Source organism: Macrotis lagotis, chromosome 5, assembly GCF_037893015.1.
Source record: "Macrotis lagotis isolate mMagLag1 chromosome 5, bilby.v1.9.chrom.fasta, whole genome shotgun sequence".
Taxonomy (NCBI): domain Eukaryota; kingdom Metazoa; phylum Chordata; class Mammalia; order Peramelemorphia; family Peramelidae; genus Macrotis; species Macrotis lagotis.
In genome coordinates, this window is record NC_133662.1 from 112,387,554 (window position 1) to 112,407,363 (window position 19,810).

At 36.1% G+C, this 19,810-nt stretch overlaps 1 protein-coding gene and 1 long non-coding RNA gene across 18 annotated transcripts in view; one reads left to right on the forward strand and one right to left on the reverse strand.

Moving 5' to 3' along the window:
* CDK19 (cyclin dependent kinase 19) overlaps positions 1-19,810 on the reverse strand; it is a 192,409-nt gene that overhangs the window by 134,865 nt on the left and 37,734 nt on the right. Inside the window, exon 1 of one of the 14 annotated variants that reach the window (XM_074187363.1) lies at positions 14,625-19,809. The exons of 12 other annotated variants lie outside the window; for them this stretch is intronic. The gene's annotated coding sequence lies outside the window, so the exon portion shown is untranslated. Of the gene's footprint in view, positions 1-12,650; positions 12,673-14,624; position 19,810 lie in introns of those variants that run through there. One more of the 14 variants, XM_074187361.1, reaches the window with a different exon arrangement.
* Positions 1-19,810, forward strand: part of LOC141487809 (uncharacterized) — a 210,948-nt gene that overhangs the window by 73,306 nt on the left and 117,832 nt on the right. The gene's annotated exons all lie outside the window — the stretch shown is intronic.

The following is a 19,810-nucleotide window of genomic DNA, read 5'->3' on the forward strand; positions in this document are numbered from 1 at the left end:
GACCTTTAACAAAAGAGACCATTCCTAAAGAACAGAAACAAAGAAATCTTCAAGTTCAAACACGAGTCAAGAAAAATGTAAAACAGTTAAATACAAATTAAAAAATCTCAGGTGGACCTAAACAAAGATAAATTGCTTATGGCCTATAATATGGGGAAATGATATGTCCTTTCTGAACCCTCTGTCATCATTACAGAAGAAGTGTAGTTATGTTTTTATCTACAGAGTGGTGGTTATGTTTTAATGATCAGAGCCAGAATCAGATAGCTCCAGAATAACCCTGGATAATAAACCTTCTTTTATCCTCCTCCTCTTTTACCATGACTTTATTAATATGTCCAAATATTTGTTCTAACTATGGGAGAAAGAGTGGGGGGGGGGGATTTTGCTACAATCCACTATCCCTTCAAGTTCTCATTCTTTATCTCCTATCCTTCTAAGAAAAAAATCCTATGGGGGGGAAAAACTGTCTACACTCTGTCTTCACTTCTTTTCTTCTTGGTTCAGTCCTTTGAGGTTTGATTTCCTATTGTACCACTTGTCTCCTAAGTAATTAAGTGTCTCTTAACTGCCAAATCTAATAGTCTTTTCTCAGTTCCATCCTTTTCAAACTCACTGAAACATATGACACTGTTGCTCCTATCTTCAGATTTTCGAAGCCCTAATCTCTCCTAATTCTCTTCCTACTTAGCTAAAGTCCCTTCTAAATCTCCTTGTCTCATTACTCAGTGGAAAACTTACAATGGTTCCTCCTCTGTCCTTAGACCCTAGTCATTTCTCTCTCTACACTTTCTCTTGATAACACCAACTGCTATCATGAGCTTAATTAACATCTCTAAGTAGATTAGTAACAATCCACTTCAGTTTCAGCATCTTCTCACCAACTGCCTATTTAAAATTTAAAAGTGAGTATCTTCAAAATATCTCAAACTAAGCACATGCAAATCAGACACACAAGACACACATGTACATGAAATCTAGCCCTACTCCCACCTACTACATTCCTAAGCATCACTATTTTTTCCAATCTCCCAAATTTATAACTTCAGCAATCTTTGATTCCCTATTCTATCATTCCACATAATCAATTGCTTCCACTTCTACAAGATCTCTTACCAAAAAACCCTCTTCTCTATTCACATGGCCTCTTTCCTAGCTTAAATCTTTTGCATAAAATGCTGTCATATTCTCTTAATTGGTCTCACTGTCTAAAATATCATTCCATTCTAATTCATCCTAAATTCAGCTGTGGATCTGAATGTGTTATTTCTTTACTCAACAAACTTAATGTTCTATTATTATCTCTATAATATAAAAATAGTCTGATTTTAAAACACTTCATCTAATGCGCCATCTTATTTTTTCCAGTCAATTTTCTCATCAATACAATATTTCTCTGAGGAATTAATTACACATTGAGAACATTTATGATAATATTAGAAGGAAAACAGAGAAGTTCTGAAAAGTACATTTCTCAATAGAAAATAGGTGATAATGTGCTTGTTTGACTCAGCAAGAAATGCTAGGGATTTAGAATTATGATAAATGAATAAAAATTGCTTCCAGTGTACTTTTGTCTCAAACACAAAGTACAGTGCTAATATTTTTTTCCTTCAACAACTAGATTCTGAGGTCCCTTCTAGCACTAGTTCAACAAATGTATTATCATCACTTTAAATTTATAGCACTCTGCTTTTCTCTCTCTTCAAAATAAACTGCACTATGTGGTAGACAAGACACATCGATGATGCATTTTGTGATATGAGCTAAGAGATGGCCAACCTATTCTGTAAAGCAATGTGCAAATTTTCCTAAAACATCACTGAACTCACTATTCCTGACCTCTAATCCAATGAATATGAAGAACTCTAGGCAAAGAGAAATAGTGTAATTTCTTTTGTTTTACAAACAAATCTTATGACTTTTATCTGTATTGGCTGTTGTCAACACATTCCCCTCTGGACTTAATAGCAGGACTGGCCCTAGTCCTGCTCTTGGGCTACCAGCCTGCAGTAGATGCTACCTCACCTCAGGGATTAGCCAATCCTTAGCACTGCCCCTGCAGCAGGTATTAAACCATTCATTTTAAACACTACCCACTTCCTCCCACCATAGAAGTGCATTTAAGGAGGGGTCAGGCTCTGAGCTCAGCCCTTCCTGAGCTGTCCCATCACCCTGTGACTGTTCCCTTCCTTTCTTTCTCCAGGCTGGTCCCAGCTCATGCATCTGGACCTAAATTGATCTAAGCCCAGCCATAGTCTTATGGTTGCTTCCTTTCTCTTCCCTTTTCCCTTTCTTAATCATCTTTACTACTCTCTTCTTAGAAACTCACCTTCCGAAATTGCTAAAGAACCAGAGAGTGATTCCCCATGTGGCCACTCTCTCACATTACAGATCAGTGGTTTCCTGCCTTCCCTGTAATCCTTCTTTCCCCTCAGTCTGTCTCTCTTTCACTAGCTCACAGTAATACTGAAACTCACTATTCTTAATGCTTCTCCAAGAACCCAATTTGTGAACTCTTTGTAGGATCTTGTAAACTTTTGTGCAACCTGTGACTTAAAGTCTAAGCCTTTCATCCCAATTCCACCAGCCACTCCAATAGCTGGTATATACTCAAAGAGAACAAAATCAAAAGAAAAGAACCAGTAATTGGAATTGATACAGAATCAGGAGAACTTATGCAAGAAATACAACACTGAAAGAAGGAAACAACTTTATTAAAGAGCTATGATTCTGATCACCATGAGGACCAATCAGAACTCCAGCAGAATGATGATGAATCAATCATACTACCCCATCTCTTAATTGAGGATGATCCAAGAGTACAGAATGAGCCAGTCAACATGTAATTCAAATGTTTACTATGTGTCAGCACCACCAAAGGACTTGAAAGACAGAGAAAGCAAAAGAGAGATCTCAAAGAGTTCACATTTCTGTAGATGAAACAAACTCTTAAGTTCAAACAGTGTAAATAAAAGGTAACCTTTGGAGGTAGGGAGCAGGAAACAAGGGCCCAACAGAGTATAGGATTTAGAATAAGTCTCAAAAGAAGCCAAGTAAGCAAGGAAGCACAGGAGGGAAGAAGGTTGGACTTACAAGCAAAGGAAAACATCCTGTGAAAAGATACAAAGGAAACAGCTATGCCCATCTGAGGACCAGTCAGTTAACTAACAGATACTGAATAAATATGTGTCAGGTACTATGCTAAATGCTGTGATTATAAATAAAAGCAGAAAGACAGTCAAAGAGCTTACCTTCTAATGGGAGAAGAAAACACATAAAAGAAATCTAAAGCAGAGGGGGGGGAGTATTAGTGAGTATTTATTAATGGGCTAGGTTCTGTGCTAAGTGGTAAAAAGCAGTTCCTGGGCCTCTAGGAGCTCACAATCTTTGGGGTGAGGGGGAAAGAGAGATGATAAACAAATATATATATATATATATATATATATATATATATATATACACACACACACACACACACACACACACACACACACATATAAACAAGCTATGGACAATAAAAAACAGAGGAAAGACTTGACAGGAGTTGGCTAAAGTTTTCTATAAAAGACAGAATTTATTTGGAGACTTAAAGGAAGCCAGGAAGTGATGATGAGGAGAACAAATTAGGAATGAGGGACAGTCAAAGAAAATACCCAGAGCCAATAGATGAAGTATCTTGTTCATGCAACAGCCTAGGATGCCACTGTCACTAGTTCAAATAGAGCATGGTGGGGGAAAAGGTGAAGGAAGATCATATGGAGAAGGGGAGGAGAGTGGAGGAAGGGAGGGAGGGAGAGAACTACCTAGAAAATCCAACAGGATTTTTGTATTTGATCCTGGAAAAATGATAAGAGAGTCACTGGAATTAACTGAATGACACCTGTACATTAGAAAAATCACTTTGGTAGTTAAATGGAGGCTATTAAAAGCAGGATGAGATTTGAGGCAGGCAGAACCTCAGCTATTCAACACTCCTTGTTTTTTTATTGCAGTATTACCTCATTAAGTAATGAGAGCCATCAACAGGTGGTGATAGTATAAGATAGAAGGGGAAATATTTGAAAGAGGTTACATAGAGTGATGGACAGACTTTGGCAAAGAATCAGGTGAAGATCATACCTAGATTATAAACCTAAGGTGACATAAGGTAAGGATTAAGGAGAAAGCCATTGAAGATGCCTGAAAAGCAGTTGGAAATTTGAGAATAAAGGTCCACAGAGACTATGGGAAAGAATAGATAGATTTGAGAGTCATTAGCATAGAGATTATAATTAAGTCCATCGGAACTGATAAGAACACCAATAGAAGTAATATGGAAGAGAGGGGAAAAGGGTCCTGGAGAACACCTACAGTCAGAAGTATGACCCGAAAGAAGACCTAGATATGAAAAAAGAAAAAATTGGTCTGACAGGTAGGAGAAAATCAGAAGAGAATGATCTCCCAAAAACCTAGAGAGTGGAAAGTATTCTAGAGAAAAGTCATCAACAGTGTCTGTAGAAAGGAGATTGAAAAATAGTCATTGCATTTGTCATATAAGAGACCACTTCATAACTTTAATTAGAGCAGTTTCAGGGAAGAGATGAAAGAATTTGTTGGAGCATTGTAGATAAAATCTGAACAGTCAGAACACAGTCAGGAGACAAATGAAATATGGTCATGTAGAACCCTACCGAAAATGGAGGCTCTATCAATGGACAGATAAAAAGAGCTAGCAGATGTTGAGAAATGTCGCAGATTAATCCCAAATCGCCTTTGCTCCAATCACCTTGATTTTCTAAGGATTCAAAAGTAAAGAGCTGGCATTAGCTCTCAACTGAGGTTTAGGATCCTGTTAAAGTAGAGCCAAAATAGAGTAGCTGAACTCAGACTAAAATATAGGCCCTTATCCAGCATCACCACCCTCATTCCAAACACATCCACAAAAAAAGAGTAGAAATGTATCACATCAAAATAATATTTTTACTAAATCTTAGCCAACTAATATTTAATAAGAGCTTTCTCTGTGCCAGGCACTGTGAAAAACACTGAGTTACAAAGAAAGTTCCTACTCTCAAGGAGCACATGATCTAAAAATAATGGGGGGAGAAAACCTGAAAATAATTATGTACAAATTAGAAACATAAGATAAATTAGAGGCAAACTGAGAAGGAAATCATTTAAAATTAAGATTAAAGGGGCGGCTAGGTGGCATAGTGGATAAAGCACCGGCCTTGGAGTCAGGAGTACCTGGGTTCAAATCTGGTCTCAGACACTTAGTAATTGCCTAGCTGTGTGGCCTTGGGCAAGCTACTTAACCCCATTTGCCTTGCGCAAAAAAAAAAAAAAACCTAAAAAGAAAAAAAAAAGAAAAAGATTAAAAGGACAACTAAATAAATAAAAAAATTTTTAAAGGATAGCTATGTGGTGGAGTGGATCAGAGTACTGACTGGGAGTCAAGAGGACTCATGTTCAAATCCCACCTCAGCCTTGACACTTAATTCACTGTGACCTTGGGCAAGTCGCTGAACCCTGATTGCCTCACATCTAGGGTTATCTCCTGTCAACCTGATCCATATATCTGGCTAATGAACCCTGATGGTTCTGGAGGAGAAAGGGATCTAGTGACTTAGTACAGCACCCCCCCCCATTCAAATTCAATTCATGTGCATGCCATGGCATCACTTCCCTGTTGTCAGGATCTTCATCAAGAATGAAGGACAAACAACAACAAAAGTTTAAAGGCTTTTGAAGAAGGTGGGACTTTTGCTGAGACTTTTAGGAAGTTGGGGAAGCTAAGTGGCAGAAATACCATGGGAGAGAGTTCAGGATTTAGGGAAAGTGTGGAAGGTGGGATCAGTCAGGGATAGTATTCAAAAAGATAAGAGTCTTATAATAAAATATGGTACAGGGGCAGTTCGGTGGCACAGTAGATAAGAGTTCCAGTATTGGGGTCAGGAGGACCTGAGTTCAAGCCAGTCTCAGACACTTAATAATTAACCAGATGTGTGTGACCTTAGGCAAGTCACTTAAAAAAGAAAAGATGGAACAAAGGTAGGTCCTGGCAAAAGATTCAATATGGGGGATGAGAGAGTAGAAGAGGATGATGCTGAGTCTTCCTATTATATCTCATTAAGAAAGGACCTAATAAAGATCAGATGAAGAATGCTTGAGTCTTCCTCTTCATTGCAAATTCTGACCTCAGAAATAATAGTCCAGGAAAGCAGGCCTTAAATAAATTTTTTAGTTACTACAGCTCACCTGCATCCTCAACAACAGCAGCTACTGAAGATAGAGAAAAACAAGTTCTCATCACCATAATTCTTGACACTATTGAATCACAAGCTAGTACTTTATTAATGGAAATGACATTAAAGTGGATGCTTTATTATCTGCATTGCTGCTCTTCCTCAAGGAATATGGGATCTTAACCACTTGATTTGCAGTTGAAAACTCCTCTAAGAATTGTCTCAGACTATTAAAATATGAACTCTATTTTTATATTTGTATCTCTAGAACTTATCACATTTTACACAAAAATGGTAAATGCTTAATCAATGATTTTTCATTCACTTATTCATTTCAACCAACACTAAGTTAAGTACTTACACAGAGAAAAAGTAATCCATGATCATCCAAGAAGAAATGTGGAGAAGGTAGTGATACAAAACAACTTCAATGTAGCAAACTAAATCAATTTTGTAAGCTCCATGCACATATTCTCTAAAGAATAACACATAGCATACTTCTAAGTTTCTAACCATTATTGTGCAATTCAATTTTTTTCACCCATCAAATTATTTCTGCTATTTGAATCTGATTTTACCAATAAAACAATACCCAAGATGGTACTTTACTGGCAGTCCTGCAACTAGGTGTTGCCAACTTTAAAGCAATATCCTATCTGAATCTTCTCCAAGTCTCATTTTATCTTCAAATGCTGGAAGGAATTCTTTCTTTTCATCTGTGATTCATTTCACTTGGCACAGGAGAAATCTTCAACAATAATAAAGAATAAGGAAAATCAATACTGAACCAGCCTTCATGATGGCATAGAAGGACATATTATAACCCAAGCTCTCCCTATAACTATTCCAATAAAGCTCTAAGAAGAGTGCCAAATCAAGTCATTTTTTTCCAATTCAAAGTGCAGGAACAAGAATCAACAAGCACTGATGTCTCTCTGACCTCAGAGCTAGGCTGTATATACAGTTTGGACTTGCAGGGAAGCTAGAGCAAAGGAGAGGACCAGGATGCATTCTAGGAAAGGAATAGATGTGAATCCAGAAGAGTCAGGGACAGTCTGTAGTTGTGGAGCTCTGACATCAAAACTGGTTTTGGGAGCCCAGTTTGGACTTAGGAGGAGATTTGGACAAACTATGAGATAGCTGCAACAGTGTGCTGGAGAAAGGAGTCACCAATTCAGCTCAGACCTGGCCTCAGACTGTGTACTGTCCAAGGAACAGGAACAGAAGTGCAAGGCAGTTGTGTTAAACCTAAAATAACATCACTAGTCCTAGACTTAAAGTTACCAGGGCAGGGAGCTAAGACCAAGTTAAAGATTACAGTTTTGTCACTCTAAACATGTAGAGCCTCCAGCTAGTCAACAGAGGCTGGAGCCAAGAACAAACTATTTACTCAGAAACAAATCAGAGTAAGGAGTTTACAAAGCTCAGACCAGGAAAGCTGCAACTAGACTTCCTGACAAAAATCTGAAAACAACTCATGGCACAATGAAAATCTGATAGTCCCAACCTGAGCCATTCCTGAAGAATGTATCACTCAATACCTAGAGAGAAACTAGTAAAAAAGGATGCAGTTTGGGACTCAGGTGATGAGCTAGGGTTCAAATAGTGAAAGAATTTCATTAAGACTCACAACTAAAAGTTATGCAGGTAGTAAATCTACTGCATATAAACTCTATCCCTAAAGGATAAACAATCATCAAGGGAAAAAAAACTAGGACTTATATAGGGTACAGAGTATGGCCTATGTGCTGGGAAAGGGATAGGGGTAAGCACAGGCATAATGTAAAGGATTAATGTCATATTCATATAGGCTGAAAAAATGAGCAAACAACAAAAAAAAGAACAACTGCATAAAGTTACTATGGTAATAGGGAAGATCAAAACAAACTCAGAAGACAACAGTCAAAATAACTACATCCAAAGTCTCAAAGAAAAATGTGAATTGTTATCAGTACAAAAAGATTTCCTGGAAGAATTCCAAAAGGATTTTAGAAATCAAATAAGAAAGGTAAAAGAAAAATTAGGAAAAGAAAGGAAAATGATAAAAGAGGATCATGGAAAAAAAGAGTCAATACCTTGGTAAAGAAAAGACAAAAAATGGGAAAAGATGATAAAAAATTCACTGAAGACAACAACTCCTTAAAAAGCTGAATTAGTCAAATAGAAAATGGGATTCAAAAGTTCACTGCAGAGAATAAATCCTTAAAACTTAGAATTGGGCAAGTAGAAGCTAATGACTTCATGAAACAAGACATCAATAACAATAAAACAAGCAAAAGAATGAAAACATAGGAAAAATGTGAAATATCTCACTGGAAAAACAACTGACCATGAAAACAGGTAGAGGAGAGATCTTAGACTACTCTTAAAACCATAATCAAAAAAAAAAAAAAAAGAACCTGGACAGGATCTTTCAAGAAATTATCAAAGAAATTGCCCTCATATCCTAGAACCAGAATTGAAAGAATCTATCAATCAACTCCTGAAAAAGATTCAAAAATGAAAACTCCCAGGAATATTACAGTCAATTTCCAGAGCTCCCAGGTCAAGGGAGAAAATACCACTATAAACAACCAGAAAGAAACAACTCAAATATCAAGGAACCACAGTCAGAATACCACAGGATTTGACAGCTTCTATATTAAAGTATCAGAGGGCTTAGATATGATATTCCAGAGGGCAAAGGATTAGCATTACAAAGAAAAATCACTTCTCAGAAAAAGTGAGTAGAATTCTTCAAAAGAAAAAAGTGGACATTTGATGAAATAGGAATTTTAAACATTCCTGATCAAAAGAGATTTGAACAAAAAAAATTGATTTCAAGATAATCATCAAAAGGTAAAAGAAAAGAGAAATCCTAAAGACTCCATAAGGTTAAACTGTTTACATTCCTACATGGGAAGATAATATTTGCAACTCCTCAGAACTTTCTCATCATTAGAGGAGTTGGAGTATACACATAGCAGGCACAGGCGTGAATTGATTATAAAGAGATACTTTAAAAAATTAAGGGATCAGAAAGAGGTATGTGCTAAGAGAAGGAGAAAGGGAGAGGTAAAATGGGATAAATTATTCCAAAGAGATTTCACAGCAGAGGGGAAGATGGGGAGGTGACAAGCAACATTTAAACCTCTCATCAGAATCAGCTCAAAGAGGAAATGACATACACACCCAGCTGGGTATAGAACTCATCTTACCCTATAGGGAAGTAGGAAAGGAGGAAGATAAGAAAGAAGGGGAGGGATGCAAGGGGAGCTGATAGAAGGGAAGGCAGATTAGGGGAAGCAGTGGTCAGAAACAAAACACTTGTGAGGAGCAACAAAGTGAAAGGGTGGCTAGGTGGTGCAGTGGATATAGAGCACCAGCCCTGGAGTCAGGAGGACCTGGGTTCATAACCAGCCTCGGACACTTAATAACTACCTAGTTGTGTGGTCTTGGGCAAGTCACTTAACCCCATTGCCTTGGAAAAAAAAAAGAAAAGAGAAAGAAGGATAAACAAGAGGAAAAAAAGGAGTTTATAGTCATAGTTATTAATATCAATGTGATGAACTCATCCTTAAAATGGAAGCAGATATCAGAATAGATCAAAAGTAAGAATCCTACAATATGTTGTTAACAAGAAACACACCTGATACAAAGAAACACACACTGAGTAATGGTAAAGGTCTGAAGGGTCTAGAAGCTTCAGCTAAAATTTAAAAAAAAAAAAAGCAATCATGATTTCAACAAAGCAAAAGCAAAAGTTAAAACTAGCAAGGAAACCACATCCTGCTAAAAGGTACCATAGACAATGAAGTAATATCAATATTAAACACACATGCACCAAATGATTTAGCATCCTAAAAGGAAAAATTAAATGAATCATAGGAGAAAACAGACACAGAACTGGATAAATCTCAACCAAAAATACATAAGAAGAAAGGAAATGAAAAGAATTTTAGAAATTAAATATCAAAGACCTCTGGAAAAAACCAAATGGGAATAAAAAGGAATATACCTTTTCTCAGTGGTACATGGCATCTACATAAAAACTCATCATAAAACTCGGGCATTATAATGTCATAATCAAATGCACAACCAAGAGCAGAAATAGAAAACGCATCCTTTTCAGATTATTATGCAATCAAAACTACAAACAAAAATTTAAAACTATAAAACAATAAGAAAAATTATAATAAATTCAAAATTATTAAAGAATGATCATGAAGTATATTGTAGCAATATAGTAGAGGTTCAGAATGATAGATACATTTTTAGATTTAAGTAAAGTCTTAAACTGCATTGCTCAACTATATTTATTACAAAGGAAAACTATGGAGAGAGAAAAAATAGTGAAAGATAAAAAAAGAAAAAAAATAGAAAGATGGGGGAAGAGTTTGGGGGGAGGAAAAAAAGAACATTTAGAAACTATTTAAGTGCACTGAAGAAAATCAAAGGTCCAGGTAACACATAAATAGGACAATTTGTTAGAACCACTCCAATTTTAAAATATACTAAGAAAAAAATTACAAAACTGGAGTAAAGTAAGAATATCTATTATCAACACTTTCATTTGATCCAGTGCTATAAATACTACCTACAGAATAAGATCAAAAATAAAAAGGAACTGAGGGAATAAACACAAGCAAAAAAGAAAGAAAAAAGTTATTTTTTTCAGATGACATGATAATCTGTTTTAAAGAACCCTAGAGATTCAACTAAAATTAATTGAAATAAATCATAAATCTCAGCAAGGAAGGATATAAAATAAACTTACATAAGCCTACAGCTTACAATACATTAACAAAATCAAGAAGGGAAAGACAAAAATAACATTTAAAATAACAGACAGAAATAACATTTAAAATAACAGACTGCAAAATATTTGGGATCCCAATTATCAAGACATTCATCAGAATTGTAATAATGATTATAAAATATTCTTCAGAATTAAATGCAGGCCTAAATAATTAGAGAGATATTCACTGCTTGTGGCAAGACATTAATTTACTTATCCTGTGCCACAATGATCAAACTGACAAAGGCTTGATTTAAATTAGTAAAAAGAAATAATACTTCATTTGAGTAACAAAAGTAAGGGGGAAATAGTGGGTGGGGTAAAAACTGGAAAGAAGGAGGAAATTATCAGTACCAAATCTCAAACTACACTAAAATGCAATATTGATCAAAACTATTAGTCAATCCATGAGATAGCTTATGTACACAACATAGAGAAGCAAAATAATAGTGACATAGTATTTAATAATCAGCTACTGAGTCACAATGTACCGGAAAACCTGGAAAGCAATCTGGCAGAAACATGATTTAAATAAATATCTCATGCCTTAACCACAATAAGCTCCAAATGGACACATCACATAAATATAAAGAGTTATAGTATAAATAAACTAGAGAAGCAAGAAAGGAAAAACCTTTGCCAACTATGGTTAGGGGAAAGGTTACTGACCAAACAAGAATAGAGAGTTCACAGGATATAAAACAGATAATTTTGATGACAGATAACTATAGACTTTCTACAAATAACCCAAATCACTTAAGTTAACATAGGAAGGGAAGCAACAAGTGAAAGTTTAGACATTCAAGATATATAGAACAGAATGAAATATAAGAACAAGAACCATCCTTCAACTGATAAATGGTCAAAGGAGGTGAATAGGTATGCTCAAAGGAAGATTTAAGCTATCAATCATAAAAACAGGCCCCAAATAAAAAATAAATTCAAATTTAGATAACTCTAAGGTTCCACCTCACATACATGAGATTGACAGAGACAAAAAACAAAAAAGGAAAATGATAACTGTTAGAGTAAATGGAAAGGACAGACTTAGAATTACTCAAATAAAAAAGAAAAGCTCACTAAACCATACAAAAGGATTCCTGTGGGTATATACTAATTTTGAAAACTATATAGTAATTATCAATGTTGTATTTTTTATTTTTTGTCAAATATTTCATAATTATATTTTAATCTGGTTCTTTTGAACTTGGGAGTGTTATGTGTTTGACTAAGATCTGTCTTCAAATCTCATTTCTCACACTTAACTATGTGAGACTGAAAAAGTCATCTAACTTACAAGCCTCAAATTTCCTCTACTACACAGGTATACCCATAGGTCTCTGCTCTAAATCTATGCTCCTATAATGCTAAAGGAATTGGGAACTGGTCCAGTCATTTGGAAAAGAAATTTAAAACTCTCTAAGTCACAAAAAAGTGCATAGCCTTTGACCCAGGGTTACCACTACTAGGCTCTCAAAGTCTTCTCTGAATATAGCCCTGAAGGGAATTACACAATTTAAAATTAAAATGATCTTACACAGTTATAGAGTAAGATAATCTTATAAAGTTCCCTACTAACACCTTCACTTTTTTATAGACAGGGAAACTAAACCCCAGAAGGGGAAATGATTGAAAAGTTACATAACTATTAAATAACAGGGCCAGGGTAGGATCTCCCAAGTCCTCTGGTTCCCACAGCTGATCCACTTTCTATATCTATAGAGAAACATAAATTAAAACAATTGTGGTTTTACTCAGAAAATTGGCAAAGATGACAAACAAGAGAAACCATCAATATTGAAGGGTCCAAGACAATGAAATCTATTGCAAATGCATTCAATGATACATCAAATTTAAGAACAAATAATTCATATAATTTTTTGGTTTTATGAGGCAATGATGTTAAGTGATTTGCCCAGATACACAGAGTCAGTAGATATCAAGTGTCTAAGGTTGTATTTGAACTCAAGTCCCCCTGACTTGAGGGCTGGTGTTCTATCCACTGTGCCACCCTTACAATCTATACAAATGATTCTAGAAATCATGTCAGAGAATAATGATATAAAGCCAGAGATTGGATCTAGACTGTCAATAGACTCCCATCCAAGGACTATGTTCCTAAATAATTGGGAGAATGGAGAAGATAAAGATTGTTATGCTAGAACCAAAAAGGAAAAGGAATAAAGAGGATCAAATCAATATATGGAAGTCACTTCTAACAGCTAATATTCTCTAAATATGGAAGAGGATTCCCCAAGAAGCTCCTATCACTAATTATATTCCAAGTAAAAATTGGAAAGTCATATCTCATGAGAACCATATAGAACAGATTCCTAAACCACACAGGAGGTTGAACTATGTGACTTCTAAGGTTCTCTACAACTCAAGTGACTGGTTTTATGAAGATGAAATTGAAATTAAGAACTAGGTTCCCTTTCTCAACTCCTCTGCAGAAGAAAGAAAATCCAAGGGGCTCAAATATATATTTATGAGATTTTTCCCCCCAAATGTATTGATCAGTTTTGCTGATTTCTTTACTCATCATTTTTTCTCTGTTTTTCTTTTGGAAAAGTAATAATTATCTGAGATGACTCTCTGGAAAGGCTAATGGAAAAATATAAAAAATTTAGACAATTTAAAAGCAAAAGATGTCAATAAATATTTACTATGAAAAAAATTTAACTATGCATTCTCATGAGTCTGCTATGGAAAAACATTTCTGATAAGGGTCTGCTATCCAAGATTTATATACAACTAACAAATACATAAAATCAAAAGTTATTCCTCTATAAAGTGATCAAGGGATATGAACATACAGTTCTCAAAAAAAAACTGTAAACTCATCAATTATATGGAAAAAAGCTCCAAATCACAAGAGAAACATAAATCAAATTAAATCTAAGGTTTCACTCAAAAATTAGCAAGGGTGACAAAAGAGGGGTATTATTATTATTAATGTTGAAAAGATCAAATAATAAAATAGACACTGCTATAGTTTATTCTTCATACCAAAAAGACATCACTATGTTGGGGTCAAGGTAAGGTATATTTGACTGTAGCTAGTCAACCCAACCAGAGATCAGAAGGTTACCAAAGTAGGGCAAAAGTAATCTATTTGATGGGGTGGCTAGGTGGCGTAGTGGATAAAGCACCGGCCCTGGAGTCAGGAGTACCTGGGTTCAAATCCGGTCTCAAACACTTAATAATTATCTAGCTGTGTGGCCTTGGGCAAGCCACTTAATCCTGTCTGCCATGCAAAAACCTAAAAAAAAAAAAAAAAAGTAATCTATTTGGAATATCTCCAGATTTGCATGTCTCATGTTTTCTTTGTACAACTGCAATCCTGCTTTGTTCATAGAGCACAGAGGCTTCTTTGAGGAAGGCATGACACACTGGGCAGTCCTATGCCAGCATCACCTATCTCATAATCGATACTAAAGTTCTTCGGAGAGACCGTGATAATGTCCTTGTACCACTTCTTCTGACCTCTGTGAGTGCTTCCCTTGCGCAAATTCTCCATAAAATAAGTCTTTTAGGTAAATGTATGTCTGACATTCAGAATACGTGGTCAGTTCATTGGTATTGCATGGTGCAGAAGATTTTAAATGCTAGGAAGTTACCTTATCTCACCAAATAATCTTCAAATTCTTTCAAAAATAATTCAAATAGAAGCAGTTCAATTTTCTAGCATCCAAAGAAGTCAGTACTATGGCTCTGCAGAACTTCAGTTTCAATGTCTCTTAAACACTGAGCTGGCAATGTGCACATTAACTTCATCATCAATATGGACATCCCTGGAAAATAAGCTGCCAAGGGTAGTGAACTGATCCATAGCATTCCAAATATCTTCAATTGCTGTATCCTCTGGTTCCATGTATAGAAGATGTGGTGCTTGACTGGTGGAGAACCTCTGTTCCCTTGGTGTTTAATGTCAGATCAAAATTAACATAAGCACAGACAATCAACCCATACTGTGTTGCATCCCAGCCTCAGAGGCACAATCATATGCTAACAAAAAGTCACACACTTGATCTGACATTGAGAGAATATGGTACACATTAACAGCTACATCATAAGATGACCAACTATGTTAGATGTAGCTCCTCTCATCAGTTCATCCACATCCAGAGAAAAATCTATGGAGTCTGAATAAAGTAAAAAGTAAAAAACATACTATGTTCACTTTTTAAAACTTATTTTGCTTTCTCATGATTTTCCCCACCTTGGTTCTAATTCTTCTTTACAACATTGACATGATTGTATATGTACAACTTATGGGGAGGAGGAAGGGAAGGGAGGGTAGTAGAAAAATGTGAAACACAAAAATTTTCAAAGGGATGAATATGAAAAACTATCTTTGCAGGTATATAGAAAAAATAAAGGCTTTGCTGAAAAATGAGGGAGGGAGGGAAGTCATGCACCAATGCTCCTTTCATTTTAGTCTTGGCTTGCAGACTTTTCAAGGCTTTGATCCACTGTTGGTGGATCAATGAATTGATCAAACCAATCTGAAAAGTCAAGCCTGGCTTCCCCAGAAGGGCCAAAGCTATGCAAATACCCTGAAAAAATTAATAACAAAAAGAAAAATCTCCAACATACCAAACTATTAATAGTAGCATTTGTTTTAAGTAGCAAAAATAATATGGAAAGAAAGCAGATATTCATCAATTAGGAAATGGCTAAACAAATTACAGTCTAGGGATAAATTGTGTTCTGTAATAAACTAGAAATGAGGAATTCAGAGTAAAGGAAGAAATATGAGCTGTTATAAAATATGAAGAATCAGAAAAATAATACACAATGACTAAATAAATATAGATAGACATGTCTTCTATAGACATCTAGCAATAATTATCTATATCTAACTTTATAAAGATATATAGAAACAATAATAGAAAAATAAAAAGTACAAAAGCATAATAATTAAAAAAAATTTAGTAAAAGTCTAATGAATAAGTTTGTTCTCAAAAAAGATAGATTAGAAGGCACCTTCCCCAGCTTCTGTAAAGAGATGTGAAAAACTATAATATAGTGTAATATAAGACTTTTCAATATGTTGATTCTTAACTGAACTTTTTTTTCCTTTATTCTTTGTTACAAGAGATGGCTCTTTGGGAGAAAGTATAAAAACATTACCAAGTTACTAACGATCTCTTAATTGCCAAGTCCAATAGGTTTTTCTCAATCTTTAAGCATCTTATCCTCTCTGCAGCTATGAACTACTCTCTTCTTCTAGATGCTCTCTTATCTCTCTTGTTCTTCTCCTACCTGACCATTCCTTCTTAGTCTCTCTCCTAGATCTTCATCCAGATCAGACTGATCAACTGATCAACATCCCTCACAGTTCTGTCCTAGACACTTCACTTTGCCCTCCTTTTTATTTCCCTTAGTGATCTTATCCATTAACTATCATGAATTCAACCATTAGGAATAGGCAAATGCTGTATCTGACTTCCACTAGCACATCTCCAACTTCCTTCTAGCCATTTCAAACGAGATATTCAAAGGAGACACCTTAACATGCCCAAGACTAAGCTTATTAGCTTACCCCAAAACTGTCCCCTCCCTGCAGTTCCTATTACTGTCAAGGGTACCAATATCCTCTCAATCACTCCAGGGAGCAAACTGGATGTCTGTGACTCCTACCTCTCTCTCTCTCAGACCCATATCCAATCAAATGCCAAGTCTTGTCATTTCTACTTTCAAATTATCACCCATTCCAATCCTGTGACACTGCCAACACCCCAGGACAGGCTCTGATCACCTCATGCCTTAATTATTCCAATACTCCATCTAACCTACACTCAAGCTGTCAAACTGATGTTCCTAGAAAGCATACATCTGACGAGGTGATTTCCTGCCTTGCAACCTACTCCAATGACTCCCTATTCCCTTCAAGATCAAATATAAAAACTTGTCTGGCTTTTAAAGGTCTTTATAACCTGGCCCCTTCCTACCTTTCCAGTCTTTGTATACCTTACTCCCCCCATCCCCTGTATGTATTTTTCTGAGGTCCATTACCTCACACAAAATAATTCAATTCCTGACTCCAAGTGTTCTTTCTGGCTGTTTCCTGATGCCTGAAATTCTCTCACTCCTCAGACTCTGTTACTCCTTTAGGTCTCAGCTAATGGTCCACCTTCTAAAAAGGCATTTTCCTAATCTTCCTGAACCTTTAGTCCCTTCCTTTTGAAACTATTCTCAATATATATTGCACATATCTTGTTTGAGAATGTGAGAACCCTAAGAAGTCTGAGTTTTTGCCTTTCTTTTTTATTCCCATTGCTTAGCACAGTGTCTGGCCCAGAGTAGGTGTTGAATAAATTCTTACAGATTTGACATGAACCTTCTCTTCCTTCTTCAAACACACCTCCGTCTCCTCCATCACTAAAAACCCTTCCCTAGGTCCTCCCAACCCATCAAGCTATCCCATTGTATCTCTAGTCTCCCTTTATCAAACAAAGACTTGGAAAATGTCATCTAAACTCACTCCCTTCCTCCTTCTCTACATCATTCATTCATCTAGCATTTCTTTGCAATATGGCTTCAGAGATCATCACCCAAATAAATGAATCTGCTCTCTCAAAGTTTCCAATGATTTCTAAACTGCTAGGAATAATAGTGTTTTTTCTTAATCCTCATTCTTCTCAACTAATCAATTTAATGTTTGTGACTACTTCTCTCCTTTCACTTTCTAACTCTCCTCAGTCAGTTCATTCTCATCAATTGAAATATCTGCAAATTAAAGTGACTGGCACATAGTAATGCTTAATAAAAGATTTTTGTCTTCTCTTTATTCATGCCTCTCTGGTCATTCTCTGCCTTATACTTTAGTCCCACATCACCAATTGCCTATTAGATATTTCAAACTAGCTGACACCTGAAATTCAACATACCTCAAACTAAACTCATCTTTTCTCCCAAATCCTCCACCTTTTCAAACTCTGCTATGTCTGTCCAAGGCACTACCATCCTACCTGTCTCTCCCAAGTTCATAACCTCACAGTCTGTTCTAGACTTCTCATTTTCCCTCCTCATCATACATATCACAACTGCCAAATCTCATCTATTTCTACCACCATGGCATCTTATATCCTACTCCTTCTCAATAACATAACTAATAACAGAGTTCAAGCTCTCACTGTCTCTCACTTCCATTATTGCAAGTGTCTCCTGATTAAACTCCCTACCTCAAGGCTCTTATTCCAATTCAGCCTAAATATCTACTACTAAAATAATTTTCCTTACTTCCTATTGCTCCTAGTATCATATATATAAACTCTTCTGTTAAGCTTTTAAAGTCCTTCACAATATGGCTCCAATGGATCTTTTCTAGTCTCATTTGATACATTAATTATCCTGTCAATTCCCTTAAGATTCATTTAAAATAACCTGCTTTCTTTTCCTCACATGATAACTACACTTTTGCATGGCCTGTCCCATAAACCCAGGATGCACTCATAGTTCCTTAAAAATGTTTTCTGGGGTGTCTAGGTGATGCAGTGGATAGAGCACCAGCCCTGGAGTCAGGAGTACCTGAGTTCAAATCCAGCCTCAGACACTTAATAACTGCCTAGCTGTGTGACCTTGGGCAAGTCATTTAACCCCATTGCCCTGCAAAACAAAAAACAAAAAAATGCTTCCCTTTAAAGTGCAGCTTAAGCAGCATATTCTAAAGCAAACCCTTCTTGAATTCCCCCTAACTTCAAGGGTCATCCCTCTCAAACCATCAAATAATCACTTTATTTTTTGCTGTATTTTATTGCTGTTTTTGCTATTTTTATTTTTATTGTACATACTTGTCTACTTCATTAGAACATAAGTTCCTCATGAATAGGTATTGTTACTCTAATATTTGAACAGCTGATTAAAGAACTGAAAGAGAATCATTTCATATGTACAACTCCAAGCAGAATTATATCATAGAATGTTTAATTTGTCCAAGAATAGTTTCCGGAGGCTGGACTATCTTTCTTTAAAAGTGCATCCTGATAACACCCAAAGGGCAACAAAAATGCATACCCTTTAATCCAGCAATACCACCACTGGGACCATACTATGAAGAGATGATTAAAAAAAAGGGTAAAAACATCACTTGTACAAAAATATTCATAGCAGCCCTGTTTGTGGTAGCAAAGAATTGGAAATTAAGTGAATGTCCTTCAATTAGGGAATGGCCTAACAAACTGTGGTATATGTATGTGATGGAATACTATTGTTCTATTAGAATCCAGGAGGGACGGGAATTCAGGGAAGCCTAGAAGGATCTACATGAACTGATGCTGAGCGAGATGAGCAGAACCAGAAAAACATTGTACACCCTAACAGCAACATAGGGGTGATGATCAACCTTGATGGACTTGCTCATTCTATCAGTGCAGTAATTAGGGACAATTTTGGGGTATCTACGATGGAGCATACCATCTGTATCCAGGAAAATAATCGTGGAGTCTGAACAAAGACCAAAGACTATTATCTTTAATGGGGGGGGGGGGGGGGAGACCCGGTATCTTATTATGTAATACAGCTATCTCTTATACTTTATGTTTCTTCCTTAAGGATATGATTTCTCTCTCATCACATTCAACTTACATCAATGTATACCATGGAAACAATGTAAAAGACTAACAGACTGCCTTCTGGGGGGGTGGAGATTAGGGGAAAAACTGTAAAACTCAAAATAAATAAAGTCTTAAAGGATGGGGGGGGGGCATGCATCCTAGGGACAGCCAGGTGTGCAGTGGATAGAGTACCCACCCTGGAGTCAGAAGGACCTGAATACAAATCCTACCTCAGATGCTTAATA